This window comes from Ambystoma mexicanum, chromosome 7q, assembly GCF_040938575.1.
Source record: "Ambystoma mexicanum isolate Mex_15411 chromosome 7q, UKY_AmexF1_1, whole genome shotgun sequence".
Taxonomy (NCBI): Eukaryota; Metazoa; Chordata; class Amphibia; order Caudata; family Ambystomatidae; genus Ambystoma; species Ambystoma mexicanum.
The window spans coordinates 604,968,866-604,990,471 of NC_090941.1; positions in this window are offsets into that span (position 1 = coordinate 604,968,866).

A 21,606-nucleotide genomic window follows, 5' to 3' on the forward strand; every position below is an offset into this window, starting at 1 on the left:
TTGATAAGCAATTTGATGCCCTGAGGCTGATTGATTAATGATGGCTCAGATTTGTGCTGTGTTCTTCCTTGCTAATGCACTCAGCATTCTTGAACCATCATTTGGTACATAGCTGCCTTATGATTCCGTAACCAATTCTTATGCCTGGTTTTTAATTGAGTTAAAACCACTCCTCTGATGTTTAGCTGGAGTTTCAAGGCTTGTCGTTTCTTTGAACAAAACATTGTTTTTGATATTTCCACTTCCTTATTAAATACATGTAATGTTGAAGCTTTTGTTACCCTTTGTCTGTCTGCCTTACATTGAAACAATTGCATTAGGTCATGACATGCAATATCCTGGCATTGACCCACATTTATTATATGCAGTTCTAATGCATAGAATTGGTTAAACCTTCTCAAAGATGTTTCACTCCATCGCAGTCTATTACAACCAGCATTAACTGTCATAAGATTTACCGGACATTTAACTCTAGTGTCATTCACAAATTCCATTATATTCCAATTCATTAATATGCTGTTGTGATCACTCAAAGTTGTGGCAATAATTGTGACTACTCACCTTTTTTGTGTGTGGCATCTAGTGTGGCCACCTACAACTACAGAGCCTGGACAAAAAGAAAGAAAGATAGTTTGATCCGTATACATTAGATGTGTATGCATGCCTTCAAACGATCTATATCTCTATGATAACATTTTGTACATATCTTTTATAGTGTCTTAATTTTGCTGATTCATTAATGCCAAATGAAATTGATTAATGTGATTGTTAAGGGCCGAATGGCCAGCGGAAATTAGGACACATGCCAGAGAGGAACTATCAACATCCTTCTTTATTCAGATGAACAGGATACTGAATTCCCTTTCCGTTCCTCCTCCCCACTCCCACGTCAGAGCCCATGTGACTCTGTCTCTGTCTTAAAGAGCCTGGACACGCTAACAACACCCCCGGACAAATGTACTTGCTTCCTCCTAACATTCTTCGACGAGGCGAAGTGGCCACCTGATGGTTCCCTGGGGCCGAGTAGTGGTGGCACCACTTGAGGCTAGCCCTGCACTGTCAGATGGCTCTTCTAAGTGGTGGTAAGACAATCCAGAAGGGAACCACAGATCATCATGAGATTCAAAGGGTTTGGGCCCAGGGTCAGGAGGTGGAGGCCTTCCTTCCTTCCTCTCTCTTAACAACATGTTAAAACAATGAACTGTTCCTTGTTACTTATTTTTTAGAATTCACAGCTGTCACCATAATACCTTTGACGGCGGTGACCTGAAATGGGTTTGGGGAAAACCGGGAGTCTCTTTTCCGGGATGTGGCTTACTGCAGCAGCACTTCATCTCCGACCTGAAACTCTTTTGGCTTGGCTCCCCTCCTCTCTTCGGTCTCCTCTCGGTATCGTTCCTTTCGCTCAGCATCCCTTCTGATGACTTCAGGGTCTGCTTCTGCTTGACTTATCGGGTGTCTTACAATGCGGGCGCAAACTTGATACTTCATCGTTAACTATGCCGGGGTCTTGTCAGTGGACTTGTGAGGTGTATTGCGGTAGTCCTGCAGCAGTCGACAGAGCACTTGGTGAGAGTCAACAACGTTGAGGCGGGCCCTCAATAGGGTTTTCTTGATCGAGGCCATGAACCTCTCAGCCATTCCATTGGCTTGTGGCCAGCGGGTGTGATTTTCTGATGGGCAAACCCCATGTGTTTGGCGAAGGTCGCAAACTCATGGCCACTGAATGGGGGGCCATTGTCGGACTTAATGGTGTTCAGTATGCCCCACTCGCTTATGACTTAGTCAAATATTGTGGCCACTTGAGCGAACGCATGGATGTCGACTTCTTCACTATAGGAAACCTCGAGTGTTCCTCTATGAAGAGTAGCAGATATTCTCCCGATTCAAGTGGACCTTAAAAGTCCACTGCCACTTTCTCCCAGGGATGCTCATGGATCTGCATAGGTTGGATTGGGATCAGGGCTTCAGCCTAGGCTGTGCACTGGCACGCCAGGCAGTTTCTCACCCACTGGTCAACCATGGCATCCAGAAACGGGAACCACACGTTGCACATGAGCTGTCTTTTTGTGTTGTCCGCGCCTCAGTGACCCTCATGGGCCATCTTGATACCTTCAGACCTGAGAGTCGCTGGAATGACGAGTCTGCATCCTTGTTTTGTCTTTTACTTCCAGCTCTGAGTATACTTTGGCCAATCTCTCTAGTTCATCCTTGCACACTCCCGGATGATTTAATACAGCACGCCGGTAGTCCCTCCACTCATTGTTTTCTGTCAGGCTGATCGCCAGGGCCATGGAGGGGTATTGGGGGAAGTGCATTCAACGTCATATAGTTTATGTATTCGGTGTGTCCGGACCTGGGCGTAGGCTTGCCGCTGGGGGCCTCGACAGAAAGTCTGCCGGGTTTTTCTCACCTCCGGCCGGTGGATGATTTGGAAATCATATTCTTGGAGCCCAATGCTGCACCATTCAAACCTGGGGGGCATCTTGGTTGTGGGGTTCCCAAATAATGATAACAGGGCTTGGTGGTCAGTGATGAGGGTGAATATTTTTCCTATCATGAAGTTATGGAAGTGCTCACATGTCCACACCGCTGCTGGGCTCCCCTTCTCGGCCTGCGAGTAGGCAGACTTAGGCAGGGCCAATGCTAGGCTGGCATAGGCCACGATGTGTCTGGGGTGCTCGTCAATCCCATTCGTCTGAGCTAGTATCGCTACTAGCCCCACAGGCTTGCATCTACTCCGATCTCAGTGTGCCAGTCTGGGTCAAAGTAAGCGAGCCTCTGGACTTCCCCCAGGGCCTTTTTTATTGTATCAAAGGCCCCTTGACATTCTGCTGACCATGTGAACGGGACATCCTTCTGCAGCAGTCTCCTTAATGGCTCAGTGATGGAAGCATAGTGTGGGATATAGCTGGCGCAATAGCCTGCCATTCCTAGAAACGATCGCACATCTGCTACTTGGCCTGGCTCTTGGAGATTGAAGATGGTGGAGACCTTATCGAGGTCTGGCGTCATGCCATCTGCTAAGAAAATGTGTCCAAAGAACTTCAGCTTGGTTTTGCTGAACCGGCACTTGTTGTTGTTGAGGGTCAGGGCCGATCAATGGACGGTGGTACAAGTTGCAAGTAAAGCAGTGTTGTGCTCCTCCCGGGACCTTCCAAACACAAGGATATGTCCATTGTAGTTTAGTGCCCCCCGCACCGGCTGGATGAGTTGACTTATGGCCTTTTGGAAGATTTTGGGCACCAATGAGATGTCGAAGTTTAGGCGCTTGCAACGGAAAAGACTATCATGGGTTGCAAAGGTGGTAATGGCCTTCGATTCGGGATGCAGTTCCACCTGATGATCCCCCAAATTGAGGTCAAGCTTGGAGAAGGGAACGGTTGTATTCAACTGGACGATCATGTCTACTACGCGTGGTCCTGGGTGTCATTCTCTCTGGATAGCTGTGTTGGCCATCCTCATGTCCACGCAGAGTCTCAGGCGTCCCCCTTCCTTTGGTACGATCACCAGCGGTGAGACCCATGGAGTTGGGCACATGGCCGGTTCAATGATACCGTCATCCAGTAACTGGTTGAGTTTGTTTGATACAGCAGCTTGCAGGTGAAAACCTACTCCCCTTGGATGTTGGGGGACAGGCCGGACCGACGAGTCTATGTGCAGTTTGACCGGGGGACCCTTAATCCTCCCTAGCCCTTTACACAGATGTAGGAATTCCTCGAGGATCATGTCTTTTGTGATGAGGCATCCAGATGGGTGACTCTTCCACATGGCGCAGACTCGATCCGTTGTGTCACCGGTGGGGTCAACTGAGCAGAAAGTGTCACCTTCACGGACATGAATGTCAATGAGTCCCAGGCTTGATGCTGTGCGGTAGCTGAGCAGACATCTCACTTTGGTCAGGCTCCGTATTACGTGGATAATTGTGGTGATGCCCAGGTCTCTGTGGAACAGTCGGCACCTGAAGAATCCGATGGAGTGTAGGGGGAGATCAGCTCCCTATTGGAAATTTTGGACACGGTCTGGGCTAGTGTTGGTCTGCCAGGTATTTGCAAAAATTCCTTCTCCCCCATTATGTTCACGGTGGCTCCCGAGTCGACCAGAAAACAGAACTGTCTCCCGCCTATCTCTACGGGTATCCTAGGTGCCTCTCTTGCTTCTCATCCATGATAAGGTTTACATATTTATCCTGGGCATAATGGTCATACGGGTCACTCTCGTATTCCAGTCCTTGTGGTGAAGCCATGTACTGGCTTTGGCCTGGCTGTGGTGGTCCATCATATTCATCTCTTATTGTTGGGTTCTGTTTGTAGGATTCAAACTCTTGAGAGTCGTCTTCAGGGTAGTGGTCCTCCAATACCCGTACATATCGTCTTGGCCCTTGTTGGTACGGGCGCATCTGGTATGTCGGGGTCTGCGGGGGCCGAATGTATGCCCTGTGCTGGGGTGGCTGTGTCATGCACGGTGTGGGGAAGGGTCTGCCTTCTCTGTAGACTGCCTGGAAGTGGCCTTCTCTGCCACAGTTTCCGCATCTCTGGGTGAGTGCGGGGCATGTCTCTGAGTGGGGAAACGCCATCCTGCAGCGGTAGCATTGCCTCTGCATTCTGGGGGCCATCTGGTAACCATCTCCGGAGCTCCTATCTCCAGTTCTCTGGTTGCCTGGTTGGACCACTGCAATCAGCTCCCCCTTGTCTTGTTTGGTCATGATGTTCCCTGGCATCTGGGTTGTTTGTACCTCCACTCTTTCAAAGATTCTGGCCATTTAGCTGACCTCCTCAATGGAGAGTGGCTTCTTGAGCAGTTGTTTCTTAAGCATCTGAGATATGCAGCCCTCAATCACCCTCTAATGAGAAGGCGTGGAACTGGCAGTGCGCCCCTTTGATTCTCAGATGAGTGATGAATTTGTCAACTGTCTCCTCACCTCTCTGGGTACACTGGTTGAACATGAACCTTTCGTAGTCTCTATTTGGCTCAATCACAAGTCTTTTATTGAGGGCTGTGATTAGTGCTGCAAAAAAGAGCTGTTCACCTTTGGGGATAGTCTTCATGAGTGTCTTGACTTCGCTACCGGCTATATTGAGGAAAATATTGCGTAGCTTCGATGAGTTTTCCTCATCTGCCGCTGTAATAAAGTTATTGAAGTCCTCTAGCCATTCTACCCACCGCAGGTCTTTGTCTACTTGCGGGGCCATGGAAAATGGGGGCGGCATGCGCCACGCAGTGGCTGTGGATCTCATGGGCGGGTCCTATGCGGCTTGGGGTTGCAGGGCAGGACCAGGTGGTGAGCTCATGGTGGCAACTGGGTTGACTGGTTTCTATCCCACTAGATGCGTGCTCTCATGCAGGCTGTGGATGACAGGAGCAACCCCATTTGGTAGCTGGCGGTTGGAGGGTACCTGGTGACTTTCTATGTAGATAAATGGCGGCTCCCCTATGGGCTGTAGATGGCAGGAGCGCCCCCTGTGGTAGCTGGCGGTCGGCGGGTGGCTGGTGACTTCCCATGTGGAGAAATGGCAGCTCCCTGGGGTGAGAGCGTGTTGTGGTGCTCTTGCGCCCGCTGGGCATGAAGGTGTTAGGCAGACCCAGCCGCGAGGTATTTCAATCATAGAGGCTTGCTACGCCCACCATGGAAGAGCAGGTAGTGGGCGGGTGGCATGGTTCTCTGGGGGCTGTGTCGTGACTTGCGGGCTTCCCGGGCATCGGGTTGGAGGGGTGGCCACCCACCTGTGGTTGCACATGCTCATGCATGTAGAATCGTTCCAGCCGCTGGTGGATTGCCGCGTGGCAGAGGAGGTGGCACACTCCTCATATCATGCCACCTGCATCGGATGCATGTGGTGCATATGCACATGACAGGCCTTAGGCATGCCTCACCAGGACAACGGGATGGCTGGAACAACCTTTGATGCAGCTGTGGGTGCGGCCTCTGGACGGCCACCGGAGCAGGCATGTCACAGCAGGATTGCTCGCGTGCCGGGAGGAGGAGGACTCTGGCGTGCTGCAGAATCAGCCTTGTTGCAAGTTGTTAAGGGCCGGATGGCCTGCAGAAATAGGGACACACGCCAGCGAGAAATTATCAACGTCCTTCTTTATTCAGATGCAACAGGATACTGAATTCCCTTTCCGTTCCTCCTCCCCACTCCCGTGTCTCAACCCACGTGACACTGTCTCTGTCTAAAAGAGATAGGGCACGCTAACAAGATATTATATTAGGAAAATGTGCAGTTTCCCTGGAACAGGAGAAAAGGAGTACTCACAGTACATGAAGCTTTATACTTTCGTTATTATAGTGAAAACCTTTTAATCCTATTTGGTGTGGCAACCTTTTATTGTCTTAACACTGAAGAGTCAGGCGGGGCAAGAAGACTCAGGTCTTAATGTATGTGACGGATCTGGAAGCACTTTGCACTTGTGTGGTGTATTGCACTATTAGTCAAATACTCTACATATCTTGATTGCGATGATGAACTTTTGTCAATGGTTTTAATAATACTAAAATAAGACCAAAGCTATGTTTTATGAATAGAATGTATTTGTTGTTTTTATATTATTATTGTAAATATATATTTTATTTAAAGTGTTTAAGCACTTTGAAAAAGTTGTTTTCGGCTGATTTACTGACTGATATTGTACTACAAGCTATGCATATAGCTAGTGAGGTGTTCATGGTACATTCAAATAAATTATCTAGACAGTCTACTGTAATGAATGCACGATATAATGGGACATTTCTTCAGCTATATACTGACACACACACATTGGTATGCTAAAATGTATCTACTGCATAGAAAGAAGGCATAATGTAAATTAAACATTCTTATATACACTGTGCTAAAACATGTACATTAAAATATGTACGCTTTATACTTAAGCAATAAGCCCCGAGCAGCAGGGGCATTACCGAGTCAGGTAATGCCCCAGGGTGCATAGTTAATGAAGGCCCGGGGCATTACCTGATTTGCTAATGCCCCCGCGGCTCGGGCTTATTGCTATTAGTACACCGGCCTGCAAGACCGGTGTATAAATAGCATGTTTTTGTTCCGGAACGCTGCAGTGTTTCGGAGCAGAAGAAAAAATAAAAGGAGAAATAAGAAGGTAAGTGGGTTTGGGAGGGCGGGGAGGGTATTGTTTGCAGGGGAGGGGGGAGGGAAAAAAAAACACTTACCTGAATCCCCGGCGGGGGAGGATGGCAGCCTCCAGCCGTGTGGAGGCTCATAGCGGGGATGGCCCCATTTTGAGCCCCCTCATTGGGTGAGGGTCTGCCCCACCCCGCTGCCGGGAACAATGGCAAGGAATGCCGGCTGAGGGATTCCCGGTCGGGTAAAGCCCCGGCGAGGGCCAATCAGAATGTTTGTTACATTCTGCTTGACCCTCGCAGGGTACAAATGAAATACATATACTATGGGCCTCATTACGAGGCAGCCACTGACGGAATGAATGGGGTCGGTATGGGAACGGCCCCCTTCATTCCGTCAGGGCTGATTACGAGCTTCCCATCGCGGGACCCGGATCAGATGCCTGGTAAAACCAGACGTCATTTCCGGGTCCCGTGAGGGGAAGAGGGAGGTAACAACGGGACACTTATAATGTGCCCGTTGTTACCTCCATCCCCATTCCCATTGAGCACTATGGGGGCTCAAATGGGAATGGGGAATGGTTCCTGCAAGGAGGATTTACCGGGTGCTCCTATGTCGGAATGACCCGGTAAGTCCCCATTGCAGGAACACGGAAAAGGAGCCCGGTTTGGAGGCAGCCATGGAGCTATTAGCTCCATGGCTGCCTCCAAACTCGTAATGAGGCCCTATGTGCTAAAATGATACATTAAATATTGAAATCTTTAAAAACTGTGTACCGAGAAGCTTGCAAACTGCATGGTGAAATTGCCATCAAATGAAAATTGTTTCTTGTGCACACACTATTGAAAATGTGATATTGAGCCTCATTACACGGATGGCGGAGAACCATGGCGCTGTTAGCGCCATGGTTCATGCCGATAAAATACCGGCACTGCCTTGGCAGAAAGAGGAATTACCGCCCCATTCCAAGGTTGGCGGGGCGTTAATTCCCCCTTCCACCATTGCCCTTCCCCATTCCCATTTTTGGCCCATAGGGCTCAATGGGAATGGGGAAGGCGCTAATTACGGTACCACAAATTGCGGTACCGTAATTAGCTCCCTGGGGCCCTTTGCGGGTTGGTTTTTAATGCCTGCAAAAAGCAGGCGTTAAATCCCCCAACCTGCGAAGGGACCTCGTAGTAAGGCGGTAAGGATTTACCGGTACAGGTATTTTACCGGTACCGGTAAATCCTTACCGCCATCCGTGTAATGAGGCCCATTGTGTGGATTCCTGCCCTCTGTAGAAAGTGACTTGTTCTTCTCATGTTACTTTTACTTTGCAGAGGATTCTCAGGAAAGCATCTGTGGGGCCTTTAAACACAGCAGACTATTTGAAAGACACTCCATGCCAGTTTGTTGAACGTTCAGCCGTTGGCTTCGTTGGGCTGGTTTATGGCTTCCTGGGTGTAATTATTGTGGCTTTTGGAGGCAAAGGCAATGATGAACTGTCCTGTAAGGAACTCAGGAGATTTATTTTTTGTGGTAACCTATGTTCTTTCCAAACGTGTCTCATAGCAAAGGGGTTGGGCTTGCTGAAAATGTATAATATGCGGCCACTTTGAAAATTATTTCAAGGGCCTCTTTTGTTTCCCAGTCCACCGCTGGCAAAGTCAATGTGGGCTTGCCAGCACAGCAGTCTGTGACTGCATCAATATGGAGGGGTGGAAACACAGTCGTTTTAGGCCTGTTTTTCCAAGGACAAGGAGTGCTTGTTTTTGAGTCATTGTTACTGATGATCTTCAAGAGACAATTATTTGTACAATAAAGACAAGGCACGACTAGGCATTTTTGGACCCTTGGTCAAATATCTTTCACCTGACCTGCTCCTGAAATAGATATATCTATAATAACACCAGATTGGTTGTCTGGGTAGGCTACCGAAAATGCATAATTTGTAAGCCCATATGTATTTATTTAGTTAGGTTTGAGAACTACCAGAGCTTCCTGCCATGAGAGAGCTGTTTAGGCCAGTTTGAAGTACCCTGTGCTGCATCTCGGGCAGGTTAGGCTCCCCAGTAAGTAATTTCTTATGAGCACATCTAAGCAGTCACTTCCTTACTGCAATGCACCTGAGGTTTGGAATGTTGGACAAGTATGCAGAGCACAGGCACATCAAGAACCATATTTAGCAATCATCAGATCTTTGCCCCCTAGCAAGCCTTGCATCTCGAGTGGTGAAAACTTTTGGCCCAAGTATGGAAAATAGGAGGGGGGGAGATGGCCAGGCTATGAGGTTTTATGAAAGCCAGAAAAGAACCTAGAGGGGGTAACGGTGAAAGTAAAATTAACGAGAGGAGGAAACAAAAGGAGAACGCTTGGGGAGTTGAAGGGGGAGACACAGAAGATAGAATACAGTATACATGGGTCAATATTGAGAAGCTGAAAGAGGACAGGCAAGGTGTGATTTACGTGGCTGTGAAAGCTGTGTCTCCCCTTTCTCTTTTCTTCCCTCCACACTCTCCTCACCTGAGTCCTCAGAGTCACCGGTGTTCTGTAGGTTTCGCCGGCTCAGGTAATCCCGTTGTTTTTTAGGTAGCACTTGCCTGTCTCGGTGAGAAGCCACAGTGACCGCTGACTGGACAGCCGTCCTGGGACCCCTTGACCGGGAACAGGCCGGACAAGAAAGGGAAAAACCCACAAGTGGGAAAAAACCCTTAGGAAGTTCTGGTAAAGAGGAGTGGGACGAATCGAACTGGAAGCTGATGCGTGATCCACTGGTTAGAACTCAGGAGGGATATCCAATGCTCCAAAGAATGGTGGAAGGAACCAGGCCACGGATAAGTTGGGAGCGGTGAGAGAAAGAGAAAAGAAAACTGATGGACAGAGAAAAAAGGAAAACTGGAGAGCCGCGAGAGAAAAGAGCGGCAAAGCGAAAGGAAATAAATAGCACGCCCGCCGCCGGAGCGGCGAGTCTAGAAAGAGAAAAAACGAAGAAGAGCCGAAGGATCGGCAAGTACAAAATGCTGCAAAAAGCAAAAAACTGCCGCTGTAATCAAACAGCGAAATAGGTAAGAGGAAAAGAACTCCTATACCAAAAATGAGGAGTGAGCAAGCAAAGGAGACCCGCTGCAAGTCGAGGCTAGCAGAGGGCAACGCTGGAGAGCGCAAAAACACGAGCCGCTGGAGAGAGCGCCAGCAACGGTTGAAACGCAGCGACTGTCGGGCTTGGATGACAGATAAACTGCCGGCAGTGCTGTGATTGGTGGTGGTAGGTACTAGATACAAAGAAAGGACTAAATGGCTCTACCTGCCGGAGAGCCTCCAACGTGGAAGGAGCCGCCATCCGCGGTAGCGGTTGCGGATGACAGTATGACCCCCTCCCCACCTAACCGCCCCAGGCTTCCCCGGATAGCGGCGGTGAAAAGTAGCCAATAACCTTGGTGCATGAACCTGAGAAGCCGGTTCCCATGAGTCCTCCGACTCCGGGTATCCCTTCCAGGACAGAAGGTACTCAAGACGTCCACGATAATACCTGGAATCACGGATCTTAGATACCTCATATTCCTCAGGCTCCGAGGACTTTGCTAGTATAGATCTGGGGATAGTTCTCTGGTGAAGATCGGGATGGTAAGGTTTGAGAAGAGAGGAATGAAAGACCGGGTGAATGCGGTGAAGAGAGGAAGGAAGCCGAAGGCGGAAAGCTACAGGATTCACTTTAGAGAGAATAGTGAAAGGTCCCAGAAAACGAGGAGACAGTTTAGAAGGCCTTGTCCATCTAGGTAGAAACTTGGTGGATAACCACACCTGATCCCCTGGCTTCCAAACAGGACATTCTTTCCGATGTTGATCGGCACAGGATTTCGTCCGTCTTCTGCTAATCTCTAAACTCCGCATAGCAGAGGTTTGGGCCTCCTTGATATTTCCTAATACCTCTTCCACTGTAGGGGAGTTAGTATAACTGGGAACCTCCGGAAATACTGCACGAGGGTGAACCCCGTAAGTGCAGTAGAAAGGAGAGAGTTCTGTCGAGGAATGTCTAGTATTGTTGTATGAGAATTCCGCTGTGGGAAGCAGCGATACCCAGTTGTCCTGATGTTGAGAAATATAACACCTTAAGTATTGTTCCAGTGTTGCATTAAGGCGTTCCGTCTGACCATTGGTCTCTGGGTGAAAACCTGAAGACAGAGCTCTTTCAATGCCCAAACGGTGGCAGAAGGCGGTCCAAAACTTTGAGATATACTGACTTCCCCGATCCGAGATTATCTTATCGGGAAGACCATGTAGCTTGAATATATCTCGAGAGAAAACCTCCGCCATCTTAGCAGCAGTGGGCAGACCAGGAAGGGGAGAAAAATGAGCCAACTTTGAAAAAGCGTCTACTGTGACCATGATGCAGGTACAGGATTCCGAAACAGGCAAATCAACTATGAAATCGGTCGATATAAGACCCCAAGGGCGCGTTGGAAGTTTGACCTGAGTGAGCAGACCCAATGGTTTTCCTAGGCGGTACTTGGCTCTGGCACAAATTGGACAAGTGTTGACATACTCGTATGTCTCCTTTCTAGCATTTGGCCAAAGAAATGTTCTAGAGAGAAGTTCCAAAGTACTCTCAGGTCCTCTATGGCCGGCCGAGCGAGAGTCGTGACTCCACTTTAGAATTCTCGAACGAAGAGGACCCGTGGGGATGTAAAATTTCTGTTTGTAGAATAACCAGTCACCTCTTTGTTGAAAAGGAGAGGTGTTACGTAGGGGTATTTGAAGTCTTTCCTGAGTGAGGGCAGTCTTCACTTCTTTGAGGAAAGAACCAACCAAGGCCAGAATTTGGTTGCGTTTGAACATGGATTCCCTCTTTACTTCCAAGTGTTCCTTGGTAGAGTCTTTGCGGGATAAGGCATCCGCCAGACTGTTCTGGGATCCCGGGATATACGAGACTTGGAATTCAAACTGTGCGAAGTGATGTGCCCACCTGGCCTGTCTGGAATTTGAACATTCCAATTCTTGTAATACCTTGAGGTTCTTGTGATCGGTCCTAATCAGAAAAGGATGTCTGGCTCCTAGCAGGAGATGGCGCCACTCTTCGCAGGCTAGTTTCATGGCCAGAAGTTCTTTCTCCAGTACCGAATAGTTGAGCTGGCTGGGAGAAAGGGTCTTTGACATGTAGGCTACGGGGTGTTCCGCTCCTTGGATAAACTGGAGAAGCACCGCTCCTACAGCTACCGCAGACGCGTCCGTTTCCAGAACAAAAGGTTTTGATTGATCCGGATGCTGGAGAATGGGAGCAGTACAGAACAATCTTTTGAGAAAGTTGAAGCTTTTCTCTGCTTCCTCAGACCAAAAAAAAGGAATAGCCTCCTTCTTGAGTAAGCGCGTAATCGGGTATACTACCTCTGAAAAGTCTGAAATGAATCTGCGGTAGTAGTTGGCTAGTCCTAGGAATCTCTGGACTTCTCGGACTGAAGTAGGAGCTGGCCAATCCAGAATCGCATCCACCTTGGTTTGGTCCATGGCCACCCCTTCCTCTGAAAGAATGAATCCGAGATAGTGAACTGAGGATACTGCAAATTTACACTTCCCGCTCTTGACTAGCAACTGATTTTTCTGAAGGCGAGACAGTACTTGTGTGACATGTTGAACGTGTTCCTCCTGGGTAGGGGAGAAAACCAGAATGTCATCGAGGTAGATGATGACTGAGACTGACAGCAGATCAGAGAATAGCCTGTCCATGAACCTTTGGAATATAGCCGGTGCATTCACTAGGCCGAACGGCATTACTCTGTACTCAAACAAACCGAATGGAGTTCGAAAAGCCGTCTTCCATTCGTCCCCCTCGGTGATGCGAAGCAAATGATACGCATTTCGGAGATCCAATTTTGTAAATATTCGAGCCCCTTGTACTGCCTCAATAATGTCGGTTATGAGTGGCATGGGATACCGGTCACGGATTGTAACCTTATTGAGGCCCCGGTAATCGATACAGGGTCGAAGATCAGTCGAGTCTTTTTTCTTAATGAAGAACAGGGAGGCGCCAGCAGGCGACTTCGAAGGTCTAATAAGACCGTTCTCCAAGTTTGTATCTAGATAGACTCTTAATGCCTTCTTCTCGGCCTGAGAGAGAGAGAACATGCGCCCAAATGGTACCAGTGCATTAGGTTCGAGATCGATTGCACAGTCTTCTGGTCTATGGGGAGGTAGCTGAGCGTGAAGGTTCTCTTGAAATACCCCGAAATATCTTGCACAGAAACTAGGAAGCGCGTGAATACCTATATGATCCTTGGAGAGAACTCTGATAGACTGTTGATCCGCCCTGGTATCGGGAGGAAAACAGTGTACCGAACAGTAAGTAGAGCAAAAGCTTAGTCGATTTTCCGTCCAGTCGATATACGGATTATGCCTGCGCAGCCAGGGAATGCCTAAGATTATGGGGAAATGTGCGGCTCTAATGATGTCGAACTGCAGGTTTTCTGTGTGTTGGTTGATGACCATGGAGAGTTGTTCAGTGGTATGAGTGATTAATCCGGATGACAAAGGTGTACCGTCCACTCCTTCTACCTTCTGACCCACCTTCCGTACTATCCGTGTGAGCCCCATCTTGTCTGCCCACAGAGTGTCCACGAAGTTTCCGGCCGCTCCACAATCCAATAAGGCTAATGTTTCTACCAGTCTTCCATTCAAATTCAAGGTAACAGATAGTACCATCAGTCTGGAATCCTCTTGGGATTCTGACGCTGATACCGAAAGTGTGACATAGGGACGCTGAAAAAGATCTGAATACCCCCGGCTGCCCGTCCCTATTGGCGCCGAGGGTAATCGTTTCCCACCTTCTTCTCCGGTACTTCAGAGCAGTCCTTCAGTACATGTTGATCGGAACCACAATAGGCGCACAACCCATTTTCTCTTCTTCGCCTTCTCTCCGCTGACGATAGAGGTGCTCTGGTAGCTCCGATCTGCATCGGTTCTTCGCTTGGAGTAGAGGTGAATCGTCCAGAAGGAGAGTGTGAAGGAGGGTTCATGAGATTTCCTGGTCCTCTTTGTTTCCTGCGTTCTGTCCTTCTCTCTTGGAGACGGTATTCAATGTGGAGCGCGGCAGCAAGTAAGTCTGGAAATGTGGGAGAGCGTGGAGATCTGGCTAACTCATCTTTGATCTCCTCTCTCAACCCTCTTCGGAATACAGCGTATTGTGCTTGTTCGGACCATCCTGCTCCTGCCGCCAGTGTCTTAAAAGAGGAAATATATGACAGCACATCCAGTGCACCCTGTCGTGCATCCAGCAGGTCCTCACCTGCAGTAAAAGATAGTTCAGGTCGCTCGAAAGTCTGTTTCAATAGGTTCTGGAAACCTGAGCAATCCTGTAGAATAGCATTGCTGCTCGTAACTAGCGGAGTAGCCCAGGCTAAAGCATTCCCTGTCATATTGGAGATCATGAAACCTACTCTGGCTTGATCTGTAGAGAAGGTGTGTGGTCTGAAGGTAAAATATACATTGCAGGCTTCCAGGAATTCCTTCACCCTTTTAGGTGAGCCATCAAATCTTCCTGACGAAAGAGTCATAGGAGGCAATTCCGGAGGATGTGAGGGTTCCCGGACCGCTACCATTTGCTTTAGAAGGGCATTCTCCGACTTTACCCCCTGTAATTCCAGTGACATGGCCTGAAAAGCCTTCCATAATTCTTGGACTTGTTCTTCGGCAGACATCTTGGTCCTAGATGGCGTTTCAATCTGTGATTTACGTGGCTGTGAAAGCTGTGTCTCCCCTTTCTCTTTTCTTCCCTCCACACTCTCCTCACCTGAGTCCTCAGAGTCACCGGTGTTCTGTAGGTTTCGCCGGCTCAGGTAATCCCGTTGTTTTTTAGGTAGCACTTGCCTGTCTCGGTGAGAAGCCACAGTGACCGCTGACTGGACAGCCGTCCTGGGACCCCTTGACCGGGAACAGGCCGGACAAGAAAGGGAAAAACCCACAAGTGGGAAAAAACCCTTAGGAAGTTCTGGTAAAGAGGAGTGGGACGAATCGAACTGGAAGCTGATGCGTGATCCACTGGTTAGAACTCAGGAGGGATATCCAATGCTCCAAAGAATGGTGGAAGGAACCAGGCCACGGATAAGTTGGGAGCGGTGAGAGAAAGAGAAAAGAAAACTGATGGACAGAGAAAAAAGGAAAACTGGAGAGCCGCGAGAGAAAAGAGCGGCAAAGCGAAAGGAAATAAATAGCACGCCCGCCGCCGGAGCGGCGAGTCTAGAAAGAGAAAAAACGAAGAAGAGCCGAAGGATCGGCAAGTACAAAATGCTGCAAAAAGCAAAAAACTGCCGCTGTAATCAAACAGCGAAATAGGTAAGAGGAAAAGAACTCCTATACCAAAAATGAGGAGTGAGCAAGCAAAGGAGACCCGCTGCAAGTCGAGGCTAGCAGAGGGCAACGCTGGAGAGCGCAAAAACACGAGCCGCTGGAGAGAGCGCCAGCAACGGTTGAAACGCAGCGACTGTCGGGCTTGGATGACAGATAAACTGCCGGCAGTGCTGTGATTGGTGGTGGTAGGTACTAGATACAAAGAAAGGACTAAATGGCTCTACCTGCCGGAGAGCCTCCAACGTGGAAGGAGCCGCCATCCGCGGTAGCGGTTGCGGATGACACAAGGTGGACGAGAAGTGAGACAAGTAGGAGAAGATGAAGCGAGAGGCGGAGCAGAGCAGGAGATGAAAAAGCCAGTGGGGGCAGGTGATAAATAGGATAATAGACAATAGAAGAGCATAGGGAGAGCCAACATGGAGAATGTAGAATGGAATAAAGATAAAAGAAAATACATGAAAGAGTGAGAAGTAAAGGAGCTAGAAGAGGAAATAAAAGTGGGAAATGAAAAGAGTGGGGGAAAAATGAGGAAGCATATAATAATGATTCTATAAATACATGTATGTACTATTGTACATATAGTTGATGTAATGAGCAAGAACAAGACAATTATGTGCTATTTATGAAATGCATCTCTAATTTAGATTATGTTATACGTTCCAGTCCTAGCCTGGCGTTCTATAGTGATCCAGTAATAAACTTCATAGAAAATGTAAACCTGGGGTGCATAGACCTAACCTGCGATGAAATAATTGGCAGTGAAGGTTCTTGTGTTGTAGGATGAGGTAAATGTCTGGTTGAATAAATTCTGATATGCAGACTGACCATAGTCGGAAGGTCCAATGTAGCAGATTAATTAAAAGAAAGTAAATAATGTGATTGTGATATATACACCAAGATTTGGTGTCTGCAATGTGTAACTACTTTGGTAGAAGGTGCAGGGTTTAGAGTGAGATTCGTAATTATTACTTGATGGAAGGCCATCTAGTACGGAAAAAGCCAGGTTTTGTTGGATTGTTTGGCGGTGAATAATTTCGAGATGAGTCTAATTTCTGAGGGTATAGTTCCAAATTTGGAGAGGATGTCTTGAAGAGGTGGATAATCCCATGCGTTTTTCAAAAAAACGTTGGTACCTCAAATGTGATCATTTTGTACAGGATCCTATTATGCCTTTGATTTTTTCATTTTAATGGTAGGAACTCTGGTCCTGTACAATAATTCCCCCTGAAGGTTAAGCAACATACTTGAAAGCTTTCTTTTGTCTCGCTGGAAACCAAAGGAGAGATTCAAGTGCTGGCAATATGTGGTTCATGTGCCCCAACCTCAGTAAAGGTCAGGCTGCCACCTTTTGCGCACTCTGTGATCTAATCAGAAGGTGTGGGGTGTGCCCAGGTAGAGACTATTTGCACAGTCCAGTCCAGATTATGATTTCTGTGATCCCTGTCAGATTCTGTGCGAAAGCTTGTAAAGGGAATGTTTTTCTAATCATCTCAAGGTAGGCGAGGTCTGTCTAGCTACGCCTTTGTCCTGAGGCTACATGGATAGAGCATCATCCCTGAGATAGCAACATTCTTGACATGTGTTGCAACTTTTCGAGAAAGTGCTGCATTTTATAGGACTGAATGGAAGGCTCTGCATAGTGATGGTCTACCTGTTAGGAGAATCTCTGTTTTTTTGGGGTTGAGAAGTAGATCATTGGAAAACATCCACTGGTCTATTGCCAAGATTATTGTGGTTATGTTAGTGTGATAACGTTTTGGCATTATGATATGATATGATATGATATGGTATTTGTAACGCGCCTATACACGAGTGTTTCAAGGCGCGACGAGGCAGGGAGGGGGGGAAACAAGGGGAAGACAGACAAACGATCCTACTAGGCCAGGTGTCATTCAGATCGCGCACGTGCAGAGGTAATGGGAAAAGGAGAAGTGCAGGGGGAGGAGGTGGGGGGGAAAGTGCAATACAGGGTAAGTAGCGTAATAAAATAATAAATAATAAATAAAAGGGCCAGCTGGTGGCAAGTGCGAGGTAAGTGCAGAGCAAGTGCTGGGAAGGCGGCTGTAGGGATGCAGTGACAGTCCTGCAGTGCAGGCGGAGCCAGGGAGGCAGTGCAAGTGGAGAGTGGTAAGAATATGAATAGGCATTTTGTGCTTCGGAAGTGAATGGTTGCATCAATATACGCTAGGTACATCCCTTAAGGAAAGGAACGACCTGTTTCAGTGCTTAATCTCTTATGCCTAGTCTTATTAGCATAGGCCAAAATATACCTTTGTCTACCAAATCGAAACCGGCCGGATGAGTGTGGCTCAGTTGGATAGGTCTGCTGAATGTTTAGAGTGTTCCCAAATAGATGAAATGACAGCATCTGTGTTGTGTGCTGGCCTAAACCCTGCTGCACAAGATCCAGTGTCTGGGTTTCTTCCATGTATTGCAATAGTTGTTCGGTTGCCAATTTTTCCATGAGTACCTGCAGTTAGATATAGCTCTATACTTATTGGTGCTGTTGGACTCCAATTCTGTTCTTTTAAGAAGAGGTTTGATTTAAGCGTGCTCGAATTCAGTGGGTACTGTGCCTGTGGCAAAGAGGGAATTGATGATGTCCCTTTGGTACATTACCAGGTTGCAGATGAAGCAGTGGTTTCCTAAAGAAGGTTGTAGGGCAGGGATCAGCTGGTGAACTGGCTGACCTACTGCCAGTGAAAAGCTTTGTAAATTTCTCAGCAGATATGGGGCTGAAAGTGTTGAAGCTCTCAGTCCATGGTGGGTGAGTTATAGGATGAATGGTAAGTTCTAATCCTGATAGTTTCTTTTGTATGTTGTCACATACAGTCTGTTGCTTGGCATGGAAATTGCATCGATTCTGAGAGGGTGCTATGCTAGGCGAAATGCTAGCTGGCTTGGATCATTCTAAGTACTTTCTGAATGCTTCTATCTGTGATTTGGGGGCATTTTCTAGTCTGCCAAAGTAAAATCTGAGTTTTGGAGTCCTGCATGGCACCCTCGTCTGTGCAGTAGATATTTAATTGCCATGTCTCTATTTCTGTGTCTCCTCCTTTGTTGCTCTATTTACCGTCAGTCAATACGTTTATTCCTAATACAAATATTCAATAAAACCTTGCAAAATACATGTACAAATTCATACAATATACAATATGAAAACAAACATGAGTAAGGTTGCTCATAAAAAGATAGGATTTTGGGGCAGCTTTAGGGAAAGAAAAGATAAACTATCATTATAATATTTGCAATATGGTGCTTCTGTTCTTCAGTACAAGATAAGATCAAAGAGCCCATCCCAATACTGGAAGGTCAGCCTTTAATAAATAGTACAAAGTAGCTCTACATTGATAAAAACATAACTTCGCCAATATTAGTGTCACAGTTATTTTCTATATTTCTTCAAAGACAGGACAGAACGCAAAAGGAAGTAAATATTCCAAAGGTGCAGAGCAACTATTGTCCCCAATATAGTTGTCAAAGGTATTACATTGACCTATCTTTAGTGATCAACACACATTCAAAATTAAAACGAACACATATTTTCTCTGCAGAATGTCATGTGTTCTATTTGTTGGTTTTGTTAATTCCCCTCTTTCACTTTCCATGACAAAGTCATTTAGCAAAAGTTTTAAAATGCTTAAAAGTCCTGTTATCTATATCCAAAGAAACAGAAAAATATCTGACTTTGTTAACTTTTGGAATAAGCTTTTTCACATGTCTCAACAATACAATTGATAACTAGGGTAGGCTGGAAAAAATGCGCTTAATAATATCATGGGTTAGGCACGCCTATTATTTCCCATATTCTTATCCAGAGTTACACTGGCTCTATTACTAATTAAACTTCCAGATGTGTCATCAGCATCTCTACTTTAATATATTCAGCATGGCAGTGCTTATTTTGCTAGACCTAAATATAAAAAAAAAATCCTTTTCCTGACCTTGCAAAATAGACACACTTATGTAGTCCCATGTCACAGCTCTATATTTAGCTGCAGCCTTACCTTTCACATTACACACTCTCAGGCTCATATCAATAGGATGTACCTTATGGATTTCATCAAAGCGGAATATACCACCTATGGTGTGTCTCATCCTAGCCATTTACTTTTTAGTATGTGTAACACCATTGCGGTTGGTTGAAAAGGACATCCCAAGATATTCAAACTTAGATACAACAGGAATTACCCGATTGTTGGTTGAAAAAATAGGCCATCTAGTATACTTCGTAGCCTGTTCACACAGTAACAAAGCTGATTTTAAGGCATTTACTTTGAGGTCTATATTACACAACGTTTACATATGTTTAAGAGAGCGAGGAGTTCTAGCTTCCAACACTCTGTCAACAGAATAATCAAGGACTTGAATTACAGTTCCTCCTTTTGAGGTTGCAACATCCCCAACTAATTCATGGTAAAAAAAAACATCAATGTATAAGGGAAAAATAACGAGCAACACACATCCCTGCCTTAAACCAGCATTTACTGGGAAGGAAAGGGTGCAGCAACCTTTACCCCCAGCTCTCACTCAAGCACTCGTGCCTAGGTGAACCTTAATCAAGAAATGTCTTCAGGGCAACTCCTTTCTTTCAACCCCGCCAAAATGTGGATCTATTTACATAATCAAATGGTGTGCCCACAAATGCTACATATGCAGTTTCTTCCTTAACATAAGTAGGGTTGAACATTATCATATATAGATTTAGTGCCTGTTAATTGGTCCCTAAACCTTCACATAATATGAGCTGTACTTTTAACAAGAGAGGGGTGGGGTGTGGAAATGTCCTGTAGCCAGTAATGTCCAGGGGGTGGGGGGGCTAGAGGGGTCCCAACAGGAACTATGCAACATTTGGTGCGGATTGGTTTAATGGTGTGGAATTGTATGAGGAACAAAACTTTGGCAAACACAAACTCAGAAATACATTTTGACTTGTGCTGAAATCCAAGGAAAGCAGTAGGATGTTCACATGTCTTGTAGCCAATAATGTCCGGAGAGTTCTAACGGGTAAATATGCATAATTTGATGCCGATTGGTAAAATGGTGTGGAATTGTATAAGGAACAATGCTTTGCCAAGCCACAAACTGACAAACAAATGTACAGTTTTGCTGAACTCCAGGGCAAGGGGTGAGGTCTCCAAATGTCATGTACCCAGTAATGTCCGGAGGGTCCTAAAAGGTAACTGTGCAAGATTTGGTGCAGATTGGTGAAACGGTGTCGAATTGTATAAGGAACAATGCTTCGCCAAGGCACAACCTTATACATTTTCACTTTTATAAATATAGATTTAGCAATGCTATTGTGTTATTACATATATGTATAATGCATGTAGAATGTGTACATTCTATAGAAAATGTGTATAAGGTTAATTTCGAACCAAATGACACATACATTTAAAAAAATGATCAGCCATTTTAAGATTTAATTTATTGGCATTTTCATGTACAGAGGGTTCATTCTTAGAGTTCCATTTTACACTCCTTCTAAATGAGGATATGGATGCCTTTATCAAAAAATATCTGAGTCGTGCCATTATCTATTGTATCTGCCAATTTAATCTTATGTTAAAGTGAAGATGGTCACTAGTTCAGAGATAACACAGACATCTTCTACTAGATGCCACTTTAATAGTGAAACACAAAAGCAGTGAATACATGAGACATTGCTGTCCCTTAAAAGTAAGCTTACCAAGTATGTCCTGTGAGAACTGCCAATTAAGACTACAGAGACCCCATTCCATTAGCGAGGCACGAACATTTAGGCCCTGTGCACAACATTGTTTATCCACCATTACAGGTTGAGGAATGATGTACATCAAATCTTCAGTTTCGTCAAAGAGGTCAGCCAGGGGTCCATTCCCAATTTAAGAATAAAGTCCCTTCATTATCATTCATGGTGTTATCTCAACGTTAGTTTGAAAAGCTCATCAATTCTGAATTTAATATCAGATAAAGTGCAATTTTCATTAACCTGCAGTGGACAATTATAAAAATTAATTAAGTTAACGTCTTCTCCATCGCCTATCATTATCACTTCCAATTTGACTGACACCTTGAGAGAGGATTTTATAAGGGTTACCAATCCTCCAGTGTGCCCCCCACGCTTTTATCTTTGCACATGCACTTGGCCCTTCAATATCAATACCTATTTCCTGGGTTTGGCATATGATTATTTTAAGTCATAACAGATTGTGATAAATCATGGGATTCA